The sequence below is a fragment of the Lepus europaeus genome, chromosome 12 (genome assembly GCF_033115175.1).
Source record: "Lepus europaeus isolate LE1 chromosome 12, mLepTim1.pri, whole genome shotgun sequence".
Lineage (NCBI taxonomy): Eukaryota > Metazoa > Chordata > Mammalia > Lagomorpha > Leporidae > Lepus > Lepus europaeus.
The window spans coordinates 13,154,403-13,180,807 of NC_084838.1; the positions used below are offsets into that span (position 1 = coordinate 13,154,403).

At 48.7% G+C, this 26,405-nt stretch overlaps 1 long non-coding RNA gene across 1 annotated transcript; it reads left to right on the top strand.

The window, feature by feature from the left end:
• LOC133771592 (uncharacterized) lies at positions 1-26,336 on the top strand. Its single transcript, XR_009867593.1, has 3 exons — positions 1-344; positions 5,634-5,745; positions 26,108-26,336. It is a non-coding gene; the product is annotated as an uncharacterized LOC133771592 (long non-coding RNA).
• The last annotated feature ends 69 nt before the right edge of the window (positions 26,337-26,405 follow it).

The window sequence follows — 26,405 nt, forward strand, 5'->3', positions numbered from 1 at the left end:
AAAAAGAATGTAAGCTAGGTGATTTTATCCATACAAAATTCTCTATGTGATGGAAAGCAGATCAGTGGTTATTTGGGACAGAGGTAGAAGGAAGGATGGATTGCAAGGGTGCTCTGGGTTGAATCTATCCTGTCAAATTTCAGATACTGGAGTCCTGATCTCCGTGGTGGTGGCATCAGGAGGTGGGGCCTGAGGGAGGTAGAGCCTTCGTGAATGGCATTGGTGCCCTTGCAGAAGAGACCCCAGGGAGCTCACTGACCCTCTGCGGACTGAGAAGACGGCTGTCTCCGGAGAAGTGGCCCTCACCAGACACCTTGATCCTGGACTGCCCAGCTTCCAGAAATGTAAGAAACACGTTTCTGTTGTTAATAAGCCACCCCGTCTCGTATTCTGTTACAACAGCCTGCATGGACCGAGTCAGAGGGGCAGGAGGGGGCTCTGGGTGATGGAGGAGTTCATTATCTTGATTGTAGCAGTGGTTTCTCAGGGGTTACACTAGGTCAGAACTCTTCAAGTCGAACCTTTTAGACATGGGGCGCTTCCCCTACATTCATTAGACCTCACTCAGGTGGTAAACATTTCTCGTTCTTGCGGTACGTTTTTCCACTCCTTGCTGTGCTGAGTTCATTTCCATGCAGTCCTTGATTGGCTGAGGCCAGCACTTTTGCTCCAGATGTTGACACCATCTTCTACCTCCCTGTGCTGTGGTGCGTTCCTCAGCTGGCTAATTAGATTGGTCTGTGAGCCCGGGTTCCCTGGTGGAGCTGCTCTTTATGGCGGTGTTTAGAGGGAAGAGGAGAGAATAAGCCCAGAGTCATAGACCCCCAGGCTCTACAGAATCACCTTTGTCCTTCCAGTCTCATTCCACCTTTCTGGAAGGAATTCATCCTCTGGTCAGGAATTTGCCTTTGAATTTCTAGGAACAGCAGCACTGGGAAGAGCCACTCTCTCTGGGGAGTCCTCTCTCTCTCTCTTCATTTTTCTCTTCTTTTTTCTTCCCTGCTGGGCTGACTGTGCTGCTGCTTGCTCGAGAGAAGGGGTAGGCAATGATTGTCCCAGAGGACACCTGGGGGAGGCAGTAGCCGGCCTTCCAGGCCTTTCCTCCAGCCTGTCCTCCCTGCCCCCTTCATCAGCTCTTCACCTGCGCTGCAGGCTCTGCCCTCTCGGCTCCCAGGTCCACCCCTGGGGTTCCAGACAGACTGTATCTCCCCAGAGACCATTTTGTTTGGCAAGTCCCTCAACTCCACCGTTCCATTTCACTTAAGTGGTTCCTCCAGAACGGATTTTGGGAGAGGAGGAAAGCACGCAGTATTACTTTGCATCTGAGTAAGTACTCCATAATTTATTGATCTGACTTAGAACCATTTGCTGTGCTTTGCAGAGACAGTCCAGATCTGAAGAGCATGTTCTGCACACAGTAAGAGAATACTGCTGTGGTTTGAATAGGACGTGGCTCCCAAACTGTTCAATCCCAACATCGTAAATTGATGTTACTTGGAGGATGAAAACTTTTTTTCTTTTTAAGATTTATTTATTTATTTGAAAGAGTCACAGAGAGGCAGAGAGAGAGAGAGAAAGAGAGAGAGAGAGGTCTTCCATCCGCTGGTTCACTCCCCAGATGGCCACAATGGCTGGAGCTGTGCCGATCCAAAGCCAGGAGCCAGGAGCTTCCTCCAAGTTTCCTATGCGGGTGCAGGGTCCCAAGGACTGGGGCCATCCTCCACTGCTTTCCAGGCCATAGTAGAGCTGGATTGGAAGTGGAGCAGCCGGGACCCGAACCGGTGCCCAAATGGGATGCTGGCACTGCAGGCAGTGGCTTTACAGGCTACGCCACAGGGCCGGCCCCGAGGATGAAAACTTAATCCAATTGTGATGCTTTGGAGGTAGGCCTTGTCGGGGGGGCCTCAGAGAACTTAGTTCATTTTCAAGAGAGGAGTGGCTATAAAACCGAGTTCAGCCCGGACACTATCTCTGCCCCCAGACTCACGGTGTGATCCACACTCGGCCTCACCAGAGGCCACATTAGTGGGCCTGAGAGATCTTGGACTCCAACACTGTGAGCCAAAACATACCCCTCTCCTTCGTGGGTCTCAGTGCTGACAAACTGACTAGTACCAAGTACTGAAGACAAGAAGATCTACAGAAAAGTGGAAAGTAGCTTGCTGATTCAAAAGCCAGGAAAATAGGGGCCGGCTCTGTGGCATAACAGGTAGGGCAGCCATCTGCAGTGCTGGCATCCCATATGGACACTGGCTCAAGTCCCAGCTGCTCCACTTCCCATCCAGCTCTGTTACAGCCTGGGAAAGCAGTAGAAGATGGCCCAACTCCTTGGGCCCCTGCACCAGCTTGGGAGACCTGGAAGAAGCTCCTGGCTCCTGGCTTCAGATTGGTGCAGCTCCGGCCGTTGTGGCCAGTTGGGGAGTGAACCATTGAATGGAAGACTTCTCTCTCTCTGCCTCTCCTCTTTCTGTATAACTCTGACTTTCAAATAAATAAATAAATATTTAAACAAACAAACAAACAAAAAGCTAGAAAAATAAAGAACTTTTACATGTCTTTTGACAGATGCTTTGGAACAACATCCAGTTGAGCTGGTATTTGGTGAACGTGAGTGGATGGCATTACCGTGTTCTGAGTGAAGGGGAAATTGAAAGACACAGAATTTTAAATGCACTCAAATGTAAAATGCATTCAAATAAATTCAAATCAGAGTATGTTGCACTAAACTAGCCCCACTGGCCTCCTGACTGAATTCTGAATATACTAAGATTTTTCCTGCTTTGGGATCTCCGTACTTCCTGTTCCATTTACCTGGAACCTACCTGTCCTGAATCATCTCAGGTTTTGCTCCTTCTCAGTCCTCTGAACTAGTCTCAAATTTCACCTTTCTAGAAAAGGTTCCTACCACCACCCTGTCCCAAAACACCCTATCTCCAGTCTTCATCATTCTTTAGTTTATTGCTTTGTTTTCCTTCACAGCACCTACCTGCCTAGGAGATTAGACTTGTGTATCTATGGGTTTACTTATTTATGGTTTAGCTTCCCCCAACATGAGGCTGGAGGCTTCTCCTACCTTGTTCTGTAAGGGGACAATCCCCAACACCTGGGATAATATAATACTTGGTGCATCGTAGGCCCTCAGTAAATATAGTTTATTCCACATCCATAGGTTCTGCATACATGGGTGCAACAAACCCCGAGTGAAAATATTTGTGGGGGGAGCAACTGTTTTGCATAACAATTAAGATGCCTCTTAGGATACCCACATCCCATATCAGAGTGCCTGGGTTCCAAGTCCTGGCTTTGCTTCTGATTTCAGCTTCCTACTAATGCACACCCTGAGAGCCAATGGGTGATGGCCCAAGTAAGTGGGAGAACTGGATTGAGTTCTAGGTGCCTGACCTAGGCCTGGCCCAGGTGTGACTATTTCAGGCATTGGGGGGGGGGGGGTGAACCAGGAGATGGAAGAGCATGGGCACACTCTCTCACAAATTAATAAGTTTTAAAAAATATTTTGGAAAAAATTTACATCTGTATTGAATATGTACAGACTAATTCTTGTTGTCATTAACCTGTTAATTATGCAGTATAATAACCATTTACATAACATAGCTATATTAGATATTATAAATAACCTAGAAATGACAAAGTATATTGGGGGATTGTGTAGGTTGTATACAAATACTATGCCATTTTCTATAAGGGACTTGAAGTCCCAGATATTTGGGTATTTGCCCCTGAAACCCATCCCCCATGGACTCCGAGGAATGAACATAATTGTGAACAGATAACAAAATTCCCCTGTGCATTGCTGCTTCAGTCAGCTGTACTATAATCTTCTGTACTATAATCTTCTCCAAAACTCAGTGACTTAAAACAAAAGTTTGTTACTTCTCACAGTTTGATGGGTTGACTGGGTGAACAATCACCTGGCAGCTGTTCTGGGGATACGTGGCCTGAGAAGGCCTCCCTCACCTGTCTGGAGCCCGAGCTGGGACAGGTGGGTCTCTCTGCCTGGACTTGCAGCCTGGGCTTCTGTACTCAGTGGTAGAAGCCTTCAAGAGGGCAAAGCTAGAAGCAGCAAGGCCGTGAGGTCTGGGTTCTGGAATGCCAAAAGTCATTCCGCCATATTGGTCAAAGCATGTCATGTGACTTCACCCAGAATCAAGCAGGTTGCGATGGGCAAAGCTGAAAATATTATGGCTCTGCTTATCAATGTACCTCATTGCTCCAAAGAAACTTTCCTGGTTTGTTTAGCACAGGAGTTTCAGAAATCATCCGCCAGGGCCCAGCCCAGTACCTGGCACCTGGTAAGCCCACACCTTTGGTCAAATGAATGAATGAATGTCATCAGCGATTCTACCACTCTTCAACAACGTACCACTTATCTAGACATCCTGGCTTAGGCTGCACCCTAGTGGAATATGAGGATTGGTACTTCTAGCCCGGGGCCTGGGAGAAAGAACTATATAGGACTCCAGGTTACAGATTAGGATAATGGTTCCCAAACTTTAGCATCAGTGGGAGTTATACAGGGTGTATTACTGAGAATGAAATATCCCTGAGATCCATTCCAGGAAGTTTAGTGAGTCTGACCGGGATGGATTCTCCGAGTCGGAGGTCTTTTATTAGGCTGTAATGAGGAGGTGCTGGAGGGTGAGGCTGTGGTGTTGGGAACAGGACCTGAGTTTAAGGGCAGCAGGATATACACTGAAAAACAGCTCTGCCACAGACTATTGTGAAACGTTGGGACATCCATTTAATATCTCTGGTTCTCAGTGCTCTCATTGTAAAATGGGGTTAGTGTTACCTGGGTCATAGGGTTGTTGTGAGGTGACAATAATGCTTAGTTACAATGCTTGAGAATTAGACTATAACTGAGTAACTATTATTGGTACAGCATGTGCGACTTTCAGTGTGTAGTAGGTGTTCAATAAAATGTGTAGTTAATATTAGGGGCTCAATAAACAGAAGCAGCACCACAAGAGCAAGAGTCATGCCCTGATTCCCAGGAACCAGTGTGTCCACAATGGCGTGTAGCAGGTGCTCAACAAACATGCTTTGAATGAATGAAACAAGGCTTCATAGCCTGTCTCTATCAAAGTGAGGACTTAATTTATGCGGTGCCTATTTCCTTATTAGTACAGGTTTTACCAGAAATGTGGTGTGTGCGTGTGTGTGTGTGTGTGTGTTTAAGTTTTAAGTTCTCTAAGAACTTGAAGACACTTTGTTTTGACTGCACCTCAACGCGAACTAAGCTGCCAGCAATCAAGCTGTTCCTTCTGGTGCAGGTGTTGATGAGAATCCCAGCCCTGAGGACAGGCTACCTCCATTCAAATCCCCTTTCTGATTAGTTGTGCACTTGAGGCAAGTCCCCTGGCCTCCCTGGGCCTTCCTCTCCCCACCTGGAACTCGAGGGTGTTGTTGCTGAGGGGCTGAGAGTCCATCCTGCTATTACACAGCATTCTGTGCATTAAATCCAACATTTTAGATAACACCTGTGTTATAAAAATCATAGCCTTGTGATTGAGTGTGGAGTAACAGGATACACAAGGGAGTGATGTGCACATTTTCTGGGACATCTCCAAACATAAGCTCCTTATCTTGGATGTTGGCTCTTTCCCCTTTCCCAGGAGTAGCAACCCAGCCTTGGTGAAGCAAATGATGACACCCTCAGGGTGGCAGAGCAACAGGCTGACTGCACCTGTTCACAGCAGCATGACTTCAGTGACCTGGCTGTGTTTGGTAAGAGAGAATTAATTTGGGTCATGTTGGAGACACTGTGTTTTGGGCTGTCTTTGTCACAGCAGCATAACTGTGACCTTAACTAGTACAGCCTCAAACTTCTCTCTAAGACTGGGGACACTTTAGAGATCACTTCACTCTGTGGAGTTGAGGGGCTTGTAGAAGAGCACTTGGAAGCCTCCATGCATGCTACAAAATATTCTTTTATATTCCTTCCCGTAAACTCAACTTAACAAAAATTATATGAGTATATTTTAAAAATTTTGAAATAAATACAATTTAAGTAACAGTTGATACAAAATACAGTCACAATACCAGTGTCAACCAGAAGCATACTAAAAAATAACCTGCCTTAGGATGTGGGCAATGGGTTTATTATTTTTTTAAAGGATTTATTTATTTATTTGAAAATCAGAGTTACATAGAGAAAGAGGGGGAGAGAGAGAGAGAGAGAGAGAGAGAGAGAGGTCTTCCATCTACTGGTTCACTCCCCACATGGCAGCAACGGCTAGAGCTGCGCTGATCTGAAGCAAGGAGCCAGGAGCTTCTTCCAGGTCTCCCACGAGAGTGCAAGGGCTCAAGGTCTTGGGCCATCTTCTGCTGCTTTCCCAAGCCATAGCAGAGAGCTTGATCGGAAATGGAGGAGCTGGGACTCAAACAGGCGCTCATATGGAATGCTGGCACTGCAGGCGGTAGCTTTACCCACTATGCCACAGCGCTGGTCCCGGATTTATTATTTTTTTAGGTCAGGTTCTTGTCTTCCACAGAGATAGAAATACTAAGTGGAGACTGGTATCATGTGCAAACAGGGATAGAGTTTATTTGGTAGAAGAGGAATAAGCACACATTCACACGTGAGTGTCAGCTGCCCTAAAATAAGAAATACCCAGCATGAGTGTGCCAAAGAGTTGCCCATAAATGAGGAAACAAAAACCAGAAACAGTACCTGTGATTAGGAGCTCTGTCCGAGAATAGGAGGTGGGGAGAGTGGAAAAGCTCCTTTGGAGCACTGGAAAGACTGGTGCAATACCTCTGAGCGAGGTCCAGGGACGAAAGTGCTCTCTTGCTCTCTCACTTTCCATCTTTTTTTTTTTTTTTAAAGATTGATTGATTTATTTGAGAGGCAGAGTTATAGACAGGGAGAAAGAGAGACAGGGAGAAAGAGAGTGGTCTTTCATCCACTGGCTCACTCCCCAAATGGCTGCAGCTGGAGCTGGGCTGATCCAAAGCCAAGAGCCAGGAGCCAGGAGCTTCCTCTGGATTTCCCATGTGGGTACAGGGGGCCAAGCACTTATGCCATCCTCCAGTGCTCTCTTAGGCCATTAGCAGGGATCCGGATCAGAAGTGGAACAACCAGGACTTGGAACCAGGACTTGGACTGGCACCCATATAGAATGTTGGTCTACAGGTGGATGCTCAACCCACTACACCACAGCAACAGCCCCAATCTTCCACCTTTTTAAAATCTTGTATGTGCCCTGGTCCCTGACGCACCAGATACATCATGGGAGGCAGGAATTTTGATTGACAGGTAGGAGGGTTCTTGGGTGGGAAGTGATTAGTGATTTCTGGCTTCACAGACCTAACTAGCTGCTTGCCTATCCCATGTCACAACCAACGTGCTCTGTTGAGACTGAATTTCTCATATCGATACTTTGAAGGCTACATGTTCACAGTTGGGTTTTGCTACATTGTGTCCTCTTAATGGCAGTGATTATAGTCAACATGATTGTGGTAGGAAACACACTTTTTATTTTTATTTTAAAATTTGTTTATTTGAAAGAAAGAGTTAGAGGGGGAGAGAGAGAGAGAGAGAGAGAACTTCCATCTGCCGTTTCATTCCCCAAATATTCCCCAAATGGCTGTGATGGTCAGGGCTGGGCCAGGCTGAAGCCAGGAGCCTGAATCTCCATCTGGGTCTCCCATGTGGGTGGCAGGGGCCCAAGTACTGGGGCCATCTTCTGCTGCTTTCTCAGGCACATTAGCAGGGAGCTGGATCAGAAGTGGAGCAGCCAGGACTGGAACCAGCACTCACATGGGATGTCAGCATTGCAGATGGTGGCTTAACCTGTTGCACCACAATGCCAGCCCTAGAAGTGGACTTTTGACAAAGACGTTTGTATGGCAAGTACAACGTCAGGTAATGCTCTGAGGAGTCGGCCTTGTCCCAGATTCTGAATGCTGGAGAGGGGCTCCAGCATGGCACACAGACTTTTGGAGGTGCCTGTCACAGCAGGCACCTGTTACCTTCACGAACGACTGACTCCTCAGCCATCATGATAATCTTGGGTCCATGACTGACATTTCTGCTATACAGACCAGTGCGAGCCACCTAAGGAGTTGGGATGTCCAAAGTCTAAGGAAGCAGCACAACAGGTTAAGCTACCGTATGTGACACTGGCATCCCATAGGAGCCCCTGTGAGGGTTCTGGCCGCTCCACTTCCCATCGAGCTCCCTGTGAGCACACCTGAGAAAGCAGTGGAAGATGGCTCAAGTGCTTGGGCCCCTGCACCCATGAGGGAGACCTGGATGGAGGTCTAGGCTCCTAGCTTCAACCTGGCCTAGCCCTGGCTGTTGTGGCCATTTGGGGAGTGAGTCAGTGGATGGAAGATCTCTGTCTCTCTTTCTGTCTGTAACTCTGCCTTTCAAATGCAAAAATCTTTTTTTTAAAAGATGTATTTTATGTATTTGAGTTACAGAGAGAGGTAGAGAGACAGGGAAAGAGAGAGAGAGTGAGAGAGAGAGAGGTCTTCCATCTGCTGGTTCACTCCCCAAATGGCCACAACAGCTGGAGCTGAGCTGATTCGAATCCAGGAGCTTCCTCTGGTCTCCCACTTTGCACAGGGGCCCAAGGACTTGGACCATCCTCCGTTGCTTTCCCAGGCACACTAGCAGGAGGCTGAATTGGAAATGGAGCATCTGGGACTTACATTGGTGTCCTTATGGGATGCAGGTGCTGCAGGCTGGGGCTTTAACCGGCTGTGCCACAGCACTGGCCCCCATAAATCTTTAACAACAAATGAACAAAGCCAACACTGCGACTTCAGCTGCCACTTGTCACTTAGAAGATGAGTCTTCCTTACTCTGTGTGGGTCCTCTCACAGCATGTGCAGGAGGTCCTGGCAGGTTGGCCGTGACCCCCAGCCTCAGCGAAGCCCCCTGGCTTCTGTTCATCTTGGTGATGCAGTTGACAAGACTTGAGCCCAGCAGGTGCCTCCAGCCCCACCTCAGGCTGCTGTGAGAACCAGCATGGGCTTGTGATGCCCTTTTACATTTAGATGCGTTGGGTTGATCTTAGCAATTTACTTATCGCTGTATGGCCTTCCTAATTATTAAGAATTAACTACACGCTATTTCCTCCAACAATACATTTTATCTAAATAGCTCCTAATTATGGACTGGTTAAATTGTTCCCAATTTTGTGTTACTGTCAAAATTGCTTCAAATAATATCTTTGTCAATAAAACCTATTGCTTCTGTTGGGTGATTTCCTCAGGAAATGGGGTAAGTTTTTACCACCTCTTATGGAAGACTAGGTGAATGTTGTGACAACTTATTTTTTTTTTATATATATATATTAGAGGAAGACCAGAACTATGCTTTAGTAGGAAGTGTTTAAATATGCTGGGGTCAGCATCATGGCATAGTGGATAAAGCCGCTGTCTGCAGTGCCAGCATCTCATATGGGTGCCAGTTTGAGCTCCAGCTAGTCCACTTACGATTCAGCTCTCTGCTGTGGCCTGGGAAAGCGGTAGATGGCCCAGCTCCTTGGGCCCCAGCACCCACATGGGAGACCCGAAAGAAGCTCTTGGCTCCTGGCTTCGGATCAGCGCAGCTTTGGCTGTTGCAGCCATCTGGGGAGTGAACCAGCGGATAGAAGACCCCCCCTTCTCTCTCTGCCTCTGCCTCTCTGTAACTTTGCTTTTCAAATAAATAAATATTTAAATAAAATAAAATATGCTACATCAAATCAACAAAATGTAAATGTTAAAACAAATTAAATTTATTCATAATAGCCCCAAAAGGACACAACCCATTGTCCACCAACTGATGAACACATTTTAAAATGTGGAATATCTATACAATGGATTGCTATTCAGCCATAAAGAGGAAAGAAGTTACAGTACAAGCTATTTGAATGTTGGAAACATTGTGCCAAGGAAATGAAGTTAGACATAGAGGGCCACGGATAATATGAATCCATTTAAATGAAATGTCTAGAGTTGGCAAATCTGCAGAAAAGGAAAGTAAGTAGTTATTGGTGGGGAAACTGGAAGGAGAAGAGAATGGAGAATGATTATTGCAAATGAGTACAGGGTTTCTTTTTGGGATGATGAGATTGTTCTGGAATTAGGTAGCGAAATGGTTTGCACAACCTTGTGAATGTACTAAAAACCACTCAGTTTTAGGGTCAACTTAATTATATATGAATTATGTCAATAAAAAAGAAAGAGGCATTCATTGGAAAAAGCAAAGTGCAGAATAATATCTATACTGTGCCGTTTTGGTGGAAGTCGTTTTTCAGTCTCTTGTGGCTGATATTGTGAGGCTTCCCCAGGATCCAGGTCAGATCTGCTCTCACTCTGCAGTCAGTTCTGGCAGGAGAGCACTTCCTCTCCCTTCTCTTGGGAGGGCACCTGCCCTGTGCCAGACACTGATAGTGGGCGTTGATTTCCATGTAACATACGAACATAATGATTCCCATTTTTCAGGTAATAAAACCGACAGATCAGAGACGTTAGTGAGTTTCCAAGGTCAGATAGCCAGGACAGGAATCAAACTCAAGCCTGTCTAAGTCTAGAGAAGGTGAGTGAGTGGCTTGGGCGCTTGGAGTCTAATTCTCAGCTTCATTTGTTCCATGGGGATTATCAGAGGCATGGAGGCTGCTGTGCAGCAGGGAGCATTGCTTACAAGAATGTTGGTTTATGGCCGGTGCCGAGGCTTAACAGGCTAATCCTCTGCCTTGCGGCGCCAGCACACCGGGTTCTAGTCCCGGTTGGGGCACCGGATTCTATCCCGGTTGCCCCTCTTCCAGGCCAGCTCTCTGCTATGGCCCGGGAAGGCAGTGGAGGATGGCCCAAGTCCTTGGGCCCTGCACCCGCATGGGAGACCAGGAGAAGCACCTGGCTCCTGGCTTCGGATCAGCGAGATGCGCCGGCCACAGCGGCCATTGGAGGGTGAACCAACGGCAAAAAGGAAGACCTTTCTCTCTGTCTCTCTCTCTCTCTCACTATCCACTCTGCCTGGCCAAAAAAAAAAAAAAAAAAAAAAAAAACTTGAGCGTAGTAGACGTTGAGGACATCAGTGTTTCACACATAGCACAAAATGCCCATTGTCAAGAATATAAAATTAAAAAAAAGAACGTTGGTTTATGAAGTCACACCGAGACGTTGTTTATGGTCCCTTAGAGGACACATGGAAGTGGACTTCAGAGAGTCATCCTGCCCCAGATAAGGCCCTTCTAGCTTCATGAGAATGTCTCAGTGGTTTCTGATTGGCCTCAAGTTGCCTGAACATTCCATGGTCCCTCGCAAAGCTGTCCTTGTTGTTGTTTCTAACTAGGAAACCCTTCCCGCCCACCAGCTGTCAACAAACTCCTACTCACCTGTCAAAACCCAGCTCATAGGTCTCTTCTACTGTTTTTCCTTAACAACAGCAGTTGGACATGCCCCAACTAGAGCCTTTACAAACATACTTGTACTATTAATACTAGTACTCAGTTAGTGAGCTCCCCCTGCGTGCCAGGCAGTTCAGAGTATTGATGCACTTGTAATTCTCATGGTAATTATGCAAGCAAAGCACATGTATAAGTATTGACACTTCTTCCAGATGAGGAAACAACCCGGAGAGGTTAGGACATTTGTGCAGTCACACAACCAGGACATGAAGAAACAGGCCCTTCCGACTCCAAAGTTCATCCTCTCCCTGTTGCGTCACATCCCTGTCCTTGCACCAGTCACCTTCGATTGCAAATGCTGTTTGTCATTCTCCTTGCCTTCACCCTGCAAGCCCTACAAGGCACATGGGGGCTCTGATTCCAGGACTGCGACCCCGCTGCCCAGGACGAGGTCTATGCCCACATGGCCGATCCTCAGACTTAATAGGAGTGAGTCTTTGTGTTTGCAGGGACCTATCTGGGAAAATGAAGCAGTGTGTTTGTCCTTACCCTGCCTTTGGGGCAGGCTTGCTATCTCCCCTGGAGAGGTGATAAAGGGGCAGGTCTTGCCTCCTTGAGGACTTCCAGATGTTTCCGGAGGCCTGAGAGCATTTCTGCTTGGGAGCTGCCTTGGCTGCCAGTTCCTGTGAGCTGCTGGGAAGGCCAGCTTCAAGGCCATATGGCTGTGAGTGACAGCAGCTGACTCCAGCCCGCTCTTTGGAAATTGCCCTGATACATGAAGGCCAGAGGAGACCCTCAAGGATGGAGGCCCCATCTGGAAGCCTTGAGGGTTCACCCCCATGAAGGACTCATTTGAGGGTGAGCCCTCAAGCTTAGCAGTCAGCTCTTGTTTTGAAACTGTCTCTACCACTTACTACATCCGTGGCCGTGGGGCAAGTTTCTCAACCTCTCTTAGCCTCAATTACTTTTTTTTTTTTTTTTTTTTTGACAGGCAGAGTGGATAGTGAGAGAGAGAGACAGAGAGAAAGGTCTTCCTTTTTGCCGTTGGTTCACCCTCCAATGGCCGCTGTGGCCGGCACATCTCGTTGATCCGAAGCCAGGAGCCAGGTGCTTCTCCTGGTCTCCCATGCGGGTGCAGGGCCCAAGCACTTGGGCCATCCTCCACTGCCTTCCCGGGCCATAGCAGAGAGCTGGCCTGGAAGAGGGGCAACCAGGATAGAATCCGGCACCCCAACTGTGACTAGAACCTGGTGTGCTGGCGCTGCAAGGCAGAGGATAGTAGATGTTTGTTGTTTGCAGCTGGGAATCCATAGACCTGGTAGTCTTTGGTGGAAGGCAGAACAGTTTTGTAGGAGGACAGGTCATTTGGGCCAGATGGATGTTTTTTTTTCCTGGTTCAGGACAAATCCTGCCTGGGAAAGTGATCTCCCATCCTTTGGGCGGGAGCATGTGCTGTTTTAGATCCTAACTCTTGGGGTATCCGTGGGGAGGTGGGGTCCTGGTCAAGGCTAGACTCCCACGTCTACTCCACATCCCTGAATTCCATTCAACAGACCATCAATTCTCCTTGCTGGTCACCTGACACAGGATGGCATAATGAGCAGTTGTTAAAAGAACTCATTATGTTTTAAAAATTAATTAAAATATCTTTTTTATTTCAGAGAGAGACAGAGACAGAGACAGAGGGCTGGTTCAGTCCCTCAAATGTTTGTAACAGCTGAGGCTGGACCTGGCTGAAACTGGGAGCCTGGAACTCATTCTGAGTCTCATGTGTGTGGCAGGGATCCAGCTCCTTGGACCATTACCTGCTGGCTCCCAGGTGTGTATGAGCAGGAAGCTGGGATCAAGGGCAGAGCTGGGGCACAAACACAGGCTCTCTGACATGGAGTATGGCTGTCCAAACCGATGGCTCTACCACTAGTCTAAATATCCACCCCAAAATTATCTTTTGAAGAAGGTGAATAACAATTTTATATTAAATATTAATCAAAACATTTAAAAGTATTTATTTATTTGAAAGAGTTAGAGAGAGAAAGCAGGAGAGACAGAGAGAGAAATCTTCCATCCGATGATTCACTCCCCAAATGGCCACAATGGCTAGAGCTGCACCAATCCAAAGCCAGGATCCAGGAGCTCCTGCACGTGGATGCAGGGGCCCAACCACTTGGGCCATCTTTCATTTCTTTCCCAGGTGCATTAGCAGGGAGATGGATCATAAATGGAGCAGCCAGCACCCCAACCCATGCCCATGGGATGCTGGCACCACAGGTGTTGGCTTTACCCACTGTGCCACAGTGCCAGCCCCTAATTTTAAAATATTTTAAAATAATAATTATAAAAATATTTGAATGTATTAAATATTTAAAGTTAGAATTTTCATATAAATTATTTTATTTACATTATTTAAACACAGAAAAGCAAAATGAAAGGGGCTTTATTTAGCTCTTGTTTTTTTGTTTTTTTAAAGTACATTCTGGGTTTTTAAAAATATTTTATTTATTTATTTGAGAGGTAGAGTTACAGAGAGAGAGAGAGAGAGAGAGAGAGAGAGAGTGGTCTTCCATCTGCTGGCTCACTCCTCAGTTGGCCGCAATGGCTGGAGCTGAGCGAATCCAAAGCCAGGAGCCAGGAGCTTCTTCCAGGTCTCCTGTGGGGTGCAGGGGACCAAGTACTTGGGCCATGTGCTGCTGCTTTCCCAGGCCACAGAAGAGAACTGGATCAGAACAGGAGCAGTTGGGACTCGAACTGGTACCCATTTGGGATGCCAGCACTGCAGGCGGATGCTTAACTTACTGCGCCACAGTACTGGCCCCTTAACTCTTGTTTTTTTAAAGATTTGTTTTATTTGGGCCAGTGCCGTGGCTTAACAGGCTAATCCTCCACTTTGCGGCGCCGGCACCCCGGGTTCTAGTCCCGGTCGGGGCGCCGGATTCTATCCCGGTTGCCCCTCTTTCAGGCCAGCTCTCTGCTATGGCCCGGGAAGGCAGTGGAGGATGGCCCAAGTGCTTGGGCCCTGCACCCCATGGGAGACCAGGAGAAGCACCTGGCTCCTGGCTTCGGATCAGCGAGATGCGCCGGCCACAGCGGCCATTGGAGGGTGAACCAATGGCAAAGGAAGACCTTTCTCTCTGTCTCTCTCTCTCTCACTATCCACTCTGCCTGGCAAAAAAAAAAAAAAGTTAAAAAAAAAGATTTGTTTTATTTGAAAGGCAGAGTTACAGAGAGAGAAAGAGAGAGAGAGCGAGAGCAATCTTCCATTCACTGGTTCACTCTCCAAGTGGCTGCAATGGCCAGACCTGGGCCAGTCCGAAGCCAGGAGCCAGGAGCTTCTTCCTGGTCTCTAACATGGGTAGCAAGGGCCCAAGCACTTGGGCCATCTTTTACTGCTTTCTCAGGCTATAGCAGAGAGCCAGATCAGAAGTGGAGCAGTCTGGTCTTGAGTTGGCACCCATATGGGATGCTGGCACTGCAGGTGGCGGTTTTACCCACTAAGCCATAGTGCCGCTGTGCCCCTCCCCCCAACTCCCACCCCTCACCGTGTTTTTCATTTCCAAGCTTGTCCTAGTAAGTCCTCCAAAGGGATGGGCTAGAGTCTGTTTATTTCTCTGGTCATTTGGCACCTGGAGAACTCCCACTTAATGCTATTGTATATGATACTATCAAGCTTTATTAAAACTATCTTCCAGTCTGTGCAAGCATCCTTAGGACAAATCACTAGATGTGGGCTGGGGGAGCCTAAAGATGGAACTGGGTTTTCTTGCTCTTGCTATGTAAGGTCAGAGTATCCTGGAGAAAGATAAGCAACAACAACAACAAACCTGCTCCCAGAGGTTGTCCGTGCTCGCAGACTCTGGTCTGCTGAGCAATACAGAAGCAGTGCCAATGAGATGACAGGGCACTCTTGGCTAAGCCAGGCAGCATTTGCTGGAAGGGGCTGGACTTTCTTTTCCCTGGGAACGTTCTCAACTGATATCTCTGTCCTCTGACTGTCAGTTTACTCAGGGCTACCCCACCCCTGCCTCAGCCACCTTTGCAGGAATTGTGCAGAGGCAGTTAACAGTGCTCGGAGCGCTCCGGAAGCTCCCGTGAGTTCCCAAGAGTCAAATGCCCTGAGCCAGGCAGGAATGAACGTTTCACCTTAGCAAGGCAGCAGAGATGGGGAGGGAGCCCCACACAGGGCCCTGCATCAACCTGCTGAACCAGCAGGTGCCTGTCCAACCAGAGTGGCAGAATACTGACTACACACATCTATCTGTCTGTCTATCTATCTATCTATCTATCTATCTATCTATCTATCTACCTACCTACCTACCTGAGAGAGAGAGAGAGAGAGAGAGAGAGAGAGAGAGAGAGAGAGAGAACCTCCTATTTGCTGGTTCACCCCCTAAGTGCTCAGTGGCCAGGCCTGGGCCAGGGTCAAAGCAAGAGCTGGGAACTCAATCCAGGTCTCCACCTGAGTGGCAAGAATCCAATTACTTGAGCCATTACCACTGCCTCCCAGGGCCTGTATGAGCACAAACCTGGAGTCAGGAGCCAAAGCTAGATAATGAACCTGGGTGTTCTGATGTGGAACACAGCCATTTAACCTAAAAAATCTGAAATCACACAATTTTATTTTTAAAGGTGATTGATTGGAAAGTCTATTCATGGGGTCTGGTGCTGTGGTGTAGTGAGTAAAGCCTCCACCTGCAGTGCTGGCATCCCATATGGATGCCAGTTCAAGTCCCAGCTGTTCCACTTCTGATCCAGCTCTCTGCTATGGCCTGGGAAAGCAGTAGAAGATGGCCCAAGTCCTTGGACCCCTCACCCATGTGGGAGACCTGGAAGAAGCTCCTGGCTCCTGGCTTCGGATTGGCACAGCCCCAACTGTTGCAGCCATCTGGAAATGAATCGTCGGATGGAAGACACCCCCCTCCTCTCTGCCTCTGTCTCTCTGTAGTGCTGCCTTTCAAATAAATAATCTTTTTTTAAAAGTCTATTCATTTATTTCATTTTTTAAAGATTTATTTATTTTATTTGAAAGAATTTCACAGAGAGAGGAGAGGCAGAGAGAGAGAGAGAGAGGTCTTCCATCCTATGGAATTGAGCTGTGTTGATCTGAAGTCAGGAACCAGGAGCTTCTTCTGTGTCTCCAATGCAGGTGCAGGGGCCCAAGGACTGGGGCCATCTTCTGCTTTCCCAGGCCATAGCAGAGAGCTGGATTGGAAGAGGAGCAGCCGGGACTCAAACCGGCACCCATATGGGATGCCAGTGCTTCAGGCCAGGGTGTTAACCTGCTGCCAGTGCTGGCTGCTTATTTCGTTTATTTTAAAGGGAAAGAGAGCCAGAGAGATAATTTGAGAGAGAGGGGGTGGGGTGGGGAAGAGATATTCCATTTACTGGTTCATTCTCCAAATCCAAATGCCCACAACAGCCAGGGTTGGGCCAGGCGAAAGCCATCAGGGTCTCCTATGTGGGTGGCAGGGACCCAAGCACCTGAGCCATCATCTGCTGCCCTCCAGGGTGCTCAGAAGTGAAAAATTGGATTGGAAGTGGAGTAGCTGGGGTTTGGTCCTAGGCACTCCAATATGGGATGCAGATGTTCCAAGTAGTGGCTTAACCTGCTGCCCCACAACACCTGCCCCCCACAACTTTAGCTGCACTCCTTCAGCTCAGGACTTTGATTCTTGATACAGTACAGACTCCCAGGAGAGGGCTGTTTTATCCTGGGGTGGGTTATTTTTGACGCTGAGAGCTGGCCTGATTGAGGAAGAAGGTGGTGAGCTCCCATGAAGACCCTAAGAGCAAGGCAAGGAGCCCCTTCTGTGTTGCACCCAGAATCCTGACACCTCGGCTTCCTTCTTTGTTGCCTCTATGCTTTGGGACACTTTAACGGGGAGCTGCAGACAAGTCTTCTGAGACTGGCTTGGACAGAAGTCTGGGATGGATGCTTCCCTTTGGATCTGAGCTGCAGGTTCCAGCGGCGTTGTCCCAGGGACCCCTGCCCAGCCGCACACATGTGAGCACCCAGCCCTCACAGTTCTCGGCACAGCGGTGCTGTAATTTCTGCTGTGCTGGGGCTCTGGCACTTGGGAAGTGGAACCATCGCCGTGATCCATCTTCCGCTCAGGCCAAAGCCTCCACTCAGAGGCTTTATCTCCTTTCCTGCTGCCCCTCGAGTGCGGTACCCTGCACAGCTGGGCTTTTCTCTTCCAAGCTTGTTCCTGTCTCAGAGTTTGCATTCACCACTCCGTCCCTGGATTGTCTCACGCCGGCCTCCTGGCTCTCGCGCAGTGAGCACCTCTTGTGAAAGGGCTTCCCAGCCACTCCACTGAACGTGACATGCTGCCTGAGCCTTTTTGTTTAAAATTGTTGTTTATTTATCTTATGTATGTGAAAGGCAAAGAGACAGAGAAAGAGCAAGACAGTGTGTGACCTCCCTTCTACTGTTTCATTCTGTAAATGCCCACAATAGCTGAGGCTTGGCCAGGCCAAAGTCAGGATCCCAGAACTCAGTCTGGGTCTCCCGCATGAGTGGCAGGGATCCCAAATACTTGAGCCATCACCTGCTGTCTCCCCATCGCCACCCAGGGTGAGCAGCAGCAGGAAGCTGGACTGGGGAGTGAAGCCAGGACTCGAACCCAGGTCCTCTGCTAACATCCCGGAACAATAACTTCACTTCTGTGTCAACTGCCTGCCCCCCACTTGTTTTCTATCTCACTGTCAGCCTTTGTTTTATTCTTAGTGCTATTTCCTGAAATTATCTTGTATATCCAGATAGTGTCCCTCTTGGTAATCAGAACCTCACCTCCCCTGGAATGGCGGCAGAGGCTGTCTGCTCTTTGCTCAGAGCTAAGAATGATGCTGGCACTCACGGGGGCCCTCCAGCCAAAGATTCCCAGGGGCCCTCGTGTTTCTTGATTCAGCTTCATCATTTTCCTCCAAAGTGGGACACAGGAAGGTATTTCAAAAAGTGCATGGAAAAGTAGGATGAAAAACGAAGTTTATTTTGATGCAGAAACTTTTGAACTGCATGCGTGGTTTTTTCTGGATACATGTTTCCCAGGCACTTTCAGAAGCACCCTTGTGTATATTTCAGCTTGGCAAGAGAGAGAGCCAGGCAGGACTGGCCTGGGCTGGGCTGGGCTGGGCTGCTGATCAGGATTTCTGCCTTACAACAGCTTCCCTTGTGGGGTGTGTGGTCTGGGCTACCTCCTCCCAAGTCTTCAGAAGGAACGAACGTATTGGATCTGTGGGACTCCAGGAAGTGAAGTTGGACCCAGTGGGCGGAAGTTCATAGAGACAGACTTCAGTTTAATAGAAAAAGTACCAGGGCCAGCGCTGTGGCATAGTAGGTAAAGCTGCTGCCTGCAGTGCCAGCATCCCATATGGACGCTGGTTCGGATCCCGGCTGCTCTACTTCCAATCCAGCTCTCTGTTAATGTGCCTGGGAAAGCAGTGTAAGATGGCCCACGACACCGGCGCCGCAGCTCACTAGGCTAATCCTCTGCCTTGCGGCGCTGGCACACCGGGTTCTAGTCCCGGTGGGGCACCGATCCTGTCCCGGTTGCCCCTCTTCCAGGCCAGCTCTCTGCTGTGGCCAGGGAGTGCAGTGGAGGATGGCCCAAGTCCTTGGGCCCTGCACCCCATGGGTAGACCAGGAGAAGCACCTGGCTCCTGCCATCGGATCAGCGCGGTGCGCCGGCTGCAGCGCGCCTACCGCCGCGGCCATTGGAGGGTGAACCAACGGCAAAAGGAAGACCTTTCTCTCTGTCTCTCTCTCACTGTCCACTCTGCCTGTCAAAACAAAAACAAAAACAAAAAAAGTTGGCCCACGTCTTTGGACCTCTGTACCCACATGGGAGACCCAGAAGAAGCTCCAAGCTCCTGGCTTTGCATCAGCCCAGCTCCAGCCATTGTGGCCATTTGTGGGGTGAACCAGTGGATGGAAGACCTGTCTCTGCCTTTGCCTCTGCCTCTGCCTCCCTGTAACTCTGCCTTTCCAGTAAATAAATAACTTCTGGACAGAGCTGACCAGGGACAAGGTGAGGGCAGCTGCACTCCTGCCCTTTGTCCTGTGAGCCACCTGCTTCCTTCTGCCCCTGTGCGGCCTGCTCACCAATCTGCAGCTCACTGATCTCACTGAGCTCTGGTACTGTGTCCCCGCACCAAGCTGGGGATGCTTCGTCACGGAGGGAACTAGGCTAGAAGGGGGATGGTCTCCTTAGGCCATCTCATCTCCCATTTTAGGAGCTGGGCTTAGAGAAGTCTCTCTCTCTCTCTCTCTCTCTCTCTCTCTCTCTCTCTCTCTCAATGTATTTTCACTTTGTTTGAAAGGCAGACACAGAAAGAGACCTTCCATCTTCTGGTTCACTTCTCAAATGCCCTCAGCAGCCAGGGCTGGGCCAGGCTGGGAAGCCAGGAGCCTGGAACTCCATTCTAGTTTTCCACATGGGTGCCAAGAACCCAAATATTTGAGCCACCACTGCTGCCTCCCAGGTTGCACATTCACAGGAAGCAGAAGCCAGGACTTGAACCAGGCACTCCTGTATGATACACGGGCATCCCAAGTGGCTTCTTAACTGCTGTGCCAATTGCCCACCCCAAGAGCTGGTTTATCTCTGAGCCACATTCTGTGGACTGTAGGACCTCCAGGGAGGAGAGAGTGGCAGGCTGGGCTAAGCTGTTAATGGTGTGCCGTGGTTGAAGCTCGGTGACCCACAGTGCCAGTGTGCTGGCTGGTGACCACATCCGCCCACCTGCTGTTTGCTCAGTGCGGAAAGCCAATCATCTGAATTTGGAATGTGGCACCAGAAACAAAAAGGAGTTCCCGGCCAAGTTATCATGGAAGCTTCATACATCCTTTCCTTCTTTTCTGGAAGATTGAGAGTGCTTGGATTAGCTCTTAAATGCTTAGTCAGGTTCTCTTCTGACTTGAACATTCTAGGATTCTTCCAGTGAATCTTGGACAGCAAAAAGAATCCTGCTCATGGCCAGGACTTGTGCCCAGACCCCAGCTCTTCAGCAGGTCATTTTTCTTAGTTGACAGCCTGGAAAAGAACCAGGACCTCTGACCTCTGTCATCAGTGGCTTAAGCCTTCGCAGAGCATCCGTGTTTATTCACAGCTCTTGCCGGGCAGATGACGGAAGTGTGTGATCTGTCAGTTGCCAGGACCCCGAGATTGTCCATCATGAGAAAGATGGGCTGATTCTAGTCCAGAGGCTGCCTCACCAGCGCCCCTGACTGGTCTGCTCATCTGAAGGGCCAGAGAGAAAATCTGCCTTTGGCAGTGTAGGGACTCTTTGGGTAACATACCAAAGACCTCCCTGTTTGTGGCAGCTCAGAGCAGCCACCCTGGGGTCCTAAACCCGGAACAGGAAGTGACAGACACTTTTTATTCCACGGGGTGGATCTAAAAATAATGGTACAAGATGGAGCCTGGAGCAGGATAAGTGAGAAAACCTTGAGGATTTTGTCCAAACTAACCAGGGGCAGGCGTTGCGGCACAGCAGGTTAAGCCGCTGTTGACAATGCCGGCATCCCATATGGGCACCGGTTCAAGTCCTGGCTGCTCCACTTCCAATATAACTCCCTTCTAATGCATGTGGGAAAGCAGTGGAAGATGGCCCAAGTGCTTGGGCCCCTGCACCCATGTGGGAGAGTCAGAAGAAGCTCCTGGCTCCTGGCTTTGGCCTAGCCCAGTCCTAGTCATTGCAGCCATTTGAGGAGTGCACTGGCAGATGGAATACCTCTCTCTCTCTCTCTCTCTCTCTCTCTCTCTCTAACTCTGCCTTTCAAATAAATGAAATAAATCTTAAGAAAAGAAAACTCGCCACGGGACCACCCAGGATGTAAACCACATCTGCGTCTTCTGGCTGCATCCTCAGAAGCAGGTGGAGGGTGCTGTCACTCCCTGGACTACGGCCTTGAAACCCGTGTCCTGGCAGGGACAGGAAAGAAGCTGTTTGGCCCGGACACCTGTGGCCTCTGGGGACATGGGCCATAGGCTTCCCATCCTGTGTGAGTCCTCCCTCCTGGAAGGCGCCACTCTTATCCAGGGTGGCATTTTGCTTTGGTGAGAGGTCCCAGGCAGACATTTAGGTCATCACCCAGTCTAGAGGAGCAGAACACTGCCAGAATGTGAAGGCTGGGGAGGCCTGGGAGCCCCCTACCTCCTTCCTTCCATCTTAGACGCAGGGAAACTGCAGACCAGGGACTCATGCAGAACCATGCCTTGCATCAGGGGCAGAGCTAGGACTGGAGCCCAAGCCTGCTGCTTCCCAGGGTCAGGGTCGCTGCAGCCCATCCTTTCCCAGATTGCCTTTGTCCAGCAGGCCCCCAGGAAGCCACAACCCAGACCATAATCCAGAGATGCTGCTGAGAAAACCTTGGTGTCTCACAGAGGGAAAAGGCAGGTATTTAATAACAATAGGACAGTACTTAACCGTTTGCAAAATGCCCTCCTCATGTCATTTCTCTTTCCACCCGGCCCCCTACACTGGCCACATCAACTTCCTTCGTTCCCATACCCTACACCTTCCATGCTATCATCAGCTCCTGCTCGCGTGCCGTCCCGCAGGCTGGCCCTTCATGGTGAGCGAGTTAACCGTGGCCTTCACGGCCAAGCTGCATGTGGTTGAAGCCTGGCTCTGCCATTGTGAGTGGGGTGACCCTGGGCAAGTCATGTGGCAGAGCCTAACTGTGCCTCTGTTTTCTTATTTGTAAAGTGGAGGTAGGTGATCACAGTTCCTGTCTCATGGGATTCAGTGATGGTGCCTATGAGTACCTAGCACATTGTTAGGGTTTACCAGGTATTAGCCATGCTGTTAGATTGCTACTGTTGCTATTATCTCAGAGTTCTGTTCTAGGGCCCCCAAAAGGCCTCTCCTCATTATTCCTGTCCTCCTTCGAGACTCAGCTCCGGCTCCCCTGTGCTAGGAAGACAACTTTGGTCCTTTCCCCTCAGCAGAGTTAGATGTTCTCTAACATTTACTGTATGTATTAGTTATTGTTATTATTTATTTGAAGGGCAGACACACACACAGAGAGAGAGAGAGAGAGAGAGAGAGAACTTCCATATGCTGAGTCACTCTCCAGATGCCCACAACAGTCGATCCTCTGGGTCAGGCTGAAGCCAGGAGCTCAGAACTCAATCCAGGTCTCCAGTGTGGGTGGCAGGCACCCAAGTACTTGGGCTATCATCTGCTTCTTACCAGGGTGCTCATTAGCAGGATGCTGAATCAAAAGCGGAGTTGCCAGGACACAAGCCAGGCATTCTGCTATGGGATGTAGACGTCCCAAGTGGTGACTTAATCACTGCACCAGGTGGCTGCTCCCTACTGCACTTATTTAAATGCACTGCATTTCCCTATTCTGATCTGTTTCCCTGAGTAGACTGTGCTCTTCATTCCACATTTACCCCAACACCAGCCATAGAATCAGAAGGCTATAGGTGCTTAGTTGATGTTTGTTGAATCGATGAATGAATGAACTAATCCAATAGCAGATCTCAACAATCCCACTGTTAAAGCAGATCCTGAATCTGCCCCTAGACCAGGGCAAGTCAGCCTTCTCACTGCTCTCTGTGCTTCTGTCCTGCTGCCCTGTGATCCACTTCATCCTCCTGCCCGACACTCTCTGCCGACTTCCTATTGCTCTCAGAATAAAACCCAATCCTCTGGGGCAGGCGTTTGGCAGAACAATTAAAACACTCTGCAGTGTTCATTTCCAGTCCTGCTAATGCACACCCTGGGAGGCAGCAGACGATGGCTCAAGTACGTAGGTCCCTGCCACCCATACTGGAGACCTGGACTGAGTTCTGAGCCCCTGGTTTCAGCCTGGCCCAGAGGATTGGCTGTTGTAAGCATTTAGTGAGTGAACCATTGGATGAAACATCTCTCTCTGTCTCCTTCTCTTTCCCTCCTTCTCTCTCTCCCTTTCAAATAAAATAAATAGATATCTTACAATATAAAGCAAACAAAAAACTCTAGTCTTCTTATCTTACACTGCCTCCTTCACTTCATGTGCATCACCTGATCCCTCCTCCCTGGGCCTTTCCTACCTCAAAGTTGTCCTTACTATTCCTTCTGGTTTTCCAGAGCTGGCTCCTTCTTTTGGTTTTGGCTAAATACCCAGACCTCCCTGACCACCCTAAGGTGATATTACAGCACCCTTCCTAATCACCTTTGTGGCATTTATCATACTCTGTTGGTAAGGTGATGATCCTACTTGCTATATGGGAGATCTTCAAAAAAGTTCCCAGAAAATGTGTATTATGAAAAAGCCATGCATAGACCTCAAAATTTTTTTTTTTTTTATTTGACAGGTAGAGTTACAGACAGTGAGAGAGAGAGAGACAGAGAGAAAGGTCTTCCTTCCGTTGGTTCACTCCCCAAATGGCCACTATGGCCGGAGCTACGCCGATCCGAAGCCAGGATCCAGGAACTTCTTCATGGTCTCCCATGCGGGTGCTGGGGCCCAAGCACTTGGGCCATGCTCCACTGCCCTCCCGGGCCACAGCAGAGAGCTGGACTGGAAGAGGAGCAACCGGGCCTAGAACCCGGCGCCCATATGGGATGCTGGCACCACAGGTGGAAGAATAACCTAGTGCGCCAGTGCGCGGGCCCCTCAAAAGTTTTTGTACCAAAGTAAATTTGTCTTTTAATTTCATTTGCCCACAAACTTTTTGAAATAACCTCATATTGTAAGCACTGGGCACAGAATCCCTGTTTTTGTTGTCTTACTCATCAGGTTAGTCCTAAATTGGTGCTTAATACATTTTTGCTGAATGAATGACTCCTAGCAAGACAGCAGGAAGATCAGGTAATATATGCTTATCTTACAGATGACAGAAATGAGGTTTTGAGGGGTTGACTTCTGTAACACAACTGGAAGTGGCGCACTGGCTTTTTCTACCAGATAGTAGACTGGGCTGGGAACCTGGCTTAGCTGATTCTTAGGCTAATTCCCCAACAGGGGACCAGGTGGCAGAGATCCCAGTGTTCCCGCCTCTTAAAGAGGTAGTGCTGCCAGCACACAGCTAAGGATTATACCCGATGCCAAATTCCAGACTGCACTTGGGGCACTGCCCACTGCCAGCAAACACCCGATGATCCTAAGAACAGTGTAGTGATTGAGAAAGGGACTCAGACACACGGGCCCAAGAGGAGGCCTGATCTCCCAGGACCCTCTTGTTCTAATTTGGGCCTGCTGGAATGAGCAAGATGCCGCTAGTTCCCATACACCAACATGGCCTAATTTGGAAGATTTCTTTCATTCCCAAGGCCCCCACGGCTGCCTGAGAGCAGACCCTGATGACTTGTCATTATTTTAAAAATCTGCCTTGGCCATTGATTGGAAGCTGGCAGCAGGGCGCCATTTCTGTGATTCTGGGAGGAAAGTTCCTGGAGAGGGAAGCTGGTGACATAGAAGAGAGCCCTGGGCCAGATGTCTGAATGTACAAAGGCCCATGGGTGTCCAGCCAGTAGATTTAGGCCTCTTGCTGGCCCTTAGCCACCTTCTCTGTAAGGAATGATTTGGGTCTGATGGTGGCTCTGACCCTGGCTCTGTCAACGTTTGCAGGATGAGCTCTTGTCAAAATGCTTTCTTCCTGTGGCTCTTGGTTTACCATCTGTACAAGGACAGGTTTGGAGGAGCTGATGCCTATGTCTCCTTCTCACTCTGATCTCCTTGCAGCCTTTTCAGGAATCATGTGCTCTTGTAAAACTGGGTTTCCCTGCCACCCCACCCTCAGACGTCAGCATGAAATCAACACGGCTACTTCAACATAGTTCAACAAAGGGCATCTTAGTTCTAAAGGCCTAGGGGTTCCTCAGGGGCCCCTGAGGAAGAAAGAGGAGTCAAGTGCCCACTCCTGCCAAGCACCCTCTTGGCCCTCAACGCTGCCCTCTGATAGGTACACACTCCAATGGAGGAGCCTCTTCAAGGGAGCTGAGGTCATGGACCTGAGAAGTATCGCTCCTCTGGCACCTAGAAGCTCTCAAGGACATTGTACCCCTGCCCCCCGAGCCTTAACTCTTTCTATGAGAAGACAGGTTAAGAAAATCAGGTATGTGTCAATGTCCTTTGAGTGTTTACTCCAGCCTTGGGAGCAATACTCTGTGTACATTGTTTTGTTTAACCTTGAGCCCTGGGACATAGATGTTAAGATCTATCCTCAAGAGGAAGAAATTGACACACAGAGTTAAAAGTAAATTATCCAAGGTTACATAGCTAGAAAAATCAGGATCAAACCCAGCACTCTTTATTGTTAAACCACTGTCTCTCCTAAAAATGATAGCAATAAAAAAGCAAGCAAAGTTGAGGAAGTTACAGTAAGCAGTTGTGGAAATCACTCTGGACACGAGATCTAAATAAATGCCTACAGATCCCAGTTATTCCATTTGGTGACCTTGGGCAAGGCATTGGACTATTTTGAGTGACAATATACTGGCCTATAAAGTGGGGATAATCACTGCTAGTTCACCATCTAAGTTTAAAATTGACAATGTATGTGACGTGTTTACAATCGAAGTGCTCGGTAAATGTTGGTGACTGTTGATATGATTAAAACAACTACTACAGTTACTCCTACCTTCCCTCCAGGGTTGCAGAGCTCAAATGAGACAAGGGCTGGGAAAGCTCTACAGGCTATGCACCTGTCAGTAACCCCCGTATGACAATTACAGCACACTAAGGGAAAGAGGTATTCGTGAAGCTCGGACCTTATTCCTCCCTCAAATGGTTCAAATTCTTTGCTTTGCAGCCAACATTGATGACGAGCCAGGGTTTGACTTGGTGCCCACTGCGAATGACGTCCTTCAGTAGATCTCCAAGAACTGCAGCAAATGCTTTTCTGGGCTTATTTTAGCATCAGAGGGATTTTGAAACAAGGTTTGAACATTTAGCTTTGTCATTTGGGGACAGTGCTTTGCGACAGCTGTGGATTTACAATTTCTTTCTTTCCTTCGTTGTAAGAAGACAGGAGCCAGGAGCCATGGGAGTAGGTCAAGGATGTGGTTGGTAGACATATCTCTAGGTCCAAAGAAGTTCCATTGTCGGTT